Genomic DNA, 2,717 nt, shown 5'->3' on the forward strand with positions numbered 1-2,717 from the left:
CAGGCGAGATCAAATCACAGTATCTGACTTTTTTTTTTCCCCCCCTCAGCTCTGTCATGGGTTTATTTTGTGTTTTTATGCAGAGAATTTGTGCTTTCTGAGCTTCAGTTGTGCAGTGTATGAAAGGGACTGATAAATTCCAGTGTCTGGGGGATTTGTCATATTCGTTTCCATGGTATTTAAGCTTCTTTGATGTCTGGAGAGGAAAGAAAATCATTGGAAAAAATATATTTGTCGCCTCTTAAAGATAATTTATCGTACATTAAATGCCTTTCCAGGCTGGAGACTAAAGGTACATTTAGACTGGGTTTGTTTAGTGTTGGAGGGGGAAAGTCCTTGTTGGGTTTTTGATACATCAATGTATATTTTTCTCTCCAAAAGGGAAAGAAAGCAAGAGATAAGTGGATCATAGCATGGAAAGACACACAATTAATTTTAATATTAACATTTTTTCTTCATAGCAACCACTGATGCTGTTTGACAGGCTGCAGCCTTGGGCTGCAAGTGTTTACATTTTCATCTGCCCCTTTCCTAAAATGAAGTTATTGAGATTTGCTCTGAACATATCAAAAGCAGCTGGGAGCAGACTGTAAATATCTTCAGCCAACAAGAGCAACTCAACAGATCCCTGGAGTTGGATGTTGCACCTTGAGGATTGATTTGTTGCTGGGATGGATTGTTGCCAGCAGCTGTGTTGTTCTGGGGGTGCTGTGCAGGGTGCAGAACTCCCTCACTGGCTGTTGGAGTGAACCTTTGTGTCAGGATCAGTTCCAGATGTTAACAGCTGTTGGCCCTCTGCAAATGCATGGATGGCTTGTAAACAGTAATTCCCCTAAAAATCCAGTGCTGAACAAGGCTCTGGGCTTGTGGCATGTGCACAACATCAGGGAATGAGTTTTAAACCTGTAAATTCAGGGGAGAATTTACTCTGAGGACAGCTTTGAGTTGTGGTGTTTGATCTTCTCTGTGTCAGAACCCCCAGAGCAGAAATGATTTCTGGAGAGCAGATCCCACCTTGCTGATGTGGCACCATTTCCCAATGTCCTGAATATCACACAGAGGATCTGCCAGTCCCCCACGTTTCTTTTTATTCCCTTAATTATTCCCTTAATGAACCATTCCCTACCACAGGAGATGGATCCTCCTAATTCTTGGAACAGATGAGGTGGCACCGAGTGGCTCTGAGGGTGCAAGAAAGGTAAATCTGTGTCCTGAGGAGAAACTGAGCACTCAGCACTTTCTGAGTATCTAAGAAGTGGATATTACTCTTAATTTTCTCATTTCTTATCTCTCCCTCACTCTTTTTTCTCTGTTCTGTGTGTTTGGCTCTGCTCAGGGCTGCTCTTGTGCTGAGAGAGTGGAACAAGCTGACAGAATTCCTGATCTGATACTTCAAAACACCTGGGCTTTCTCTTCCCGTAAATCCTGATTTCTTGAGGATTCTTTGGCAGTCCCTGCTGGAGAAGTTTCATCAGAAGGAGATTTGTTTTATGGGAGGAGAAGGAGCTGCTGCTCCTACCTGGCTGTGGGCAAGGGTAATGGATCTGCTGGAAGCAGCCGTGCACTGGGAATTTTGAGGAAGATCTAGGAAATCCCTGCTGCTGAGCTGAGCAGCTTTGGGGGAGCTCAGGGCTGTGTGTGAGGCTGTGCCCAGCACTGAGTGCAGAATGGGACAAGCAAGGAGCAAAGTTCATTTGGTTCGTGTCTGTGTGGGTGTTCATTAGCTAAAGGTGGGGCAGGAAAAGCAAACCCACAGAATTTAGAGCTTTGGGGGTTTTTTTGGAAGCAGATGGATTAAGGGCTGGGATGCAGAAATCTGGGATTTGCTCCCTGTCCCCCTTCCCATCCCTGCCTGGCACCTTGGCAGGTGGGAGCCTGACTCTGGCACAGTGCAAATCCTTCATTTCTGGGATGTGGGCAAAGGGCAGGGGCCAGGCTGGCAAGGCCTGCAGCAGGATTTGGGGTTGTGCCTGTGGGTTCAGCCCTTCCTTGGGGCTGGATTTGGGGTTTGTGGGCAGCTGAGGCTGTTCCAGAAGAGGCTGCTCTGGTGTGAAGGATGAGTCCCAGGATGCTGCTGGGAGATGGTAGAGTTTCAGGGTGATCTTAACCACAGTTTTCTCTTTAAGTTTTCTTACTTTAGTTAAAATTACTCCACAGTGCCTCTCCGCTGCCTTAAATTTGGCCCAGGCCAGAACCATTCCCTCCTGCAGCCTGGCCGTGCTGGGCCCCTCCAGCTCAATCCATCCCAGCCCAGACTGGGATTATTCTTTTCAAACACACACAGTTATTTTTTGTGTTGCATTTTCTCTGATGAAACTTTTCATTGCCTCTGCCTGCCCTGGGGTGGCAGCTGTGCCAGACAGCACGTTCTGCATCCCAGAAACTGCCTGGCTGCCTTGGCACCACTTCCACTTCCCTGTGCTCCACAGGCTTCGGAAGCAGCAGCCTCAGCTGGGAGTTCAACTTGTGAAACTCTTTTTGGTTTTGGCAGAGAGGAGTCAGGAAAGGCTTTGTGCACCTCAGCCTGACCAGTATCAGGATTTTCCTTTTTTTTTTTTTTTATTGCTGCCCATAACCAGAGTGGAATTTAACCCCTGGAGATGTGCTGGAGGCTTTAAACATGGACTTAGAGAGATTTTGGCCAGGTCTAAAAGCCTCTCCCAAGTTTTTTGCTGCCTGTGAAGGAGGGAGAACCTGAGGGCTTTTATTGGCAGCTG

The sequence above is a fragment of the Chamaea fasciata genome, unplaced genomic scaffold, assembly GCF_029207755.1.
Source record: "Chamaea fasciata isolate MVZ Bird 193981 ecotype frontalis unplaced genomic scaffold, bChaFas1.0.hap1 SCAF_21, whole genome shotgun sequence".
NCBI classification, from domain to species: domain Eukaryota; kingdom Metazoa; phylum Chordata; class Aves; order Passeriformes; family Sylviidae; genus Chamaea; species Chamaea fasciata.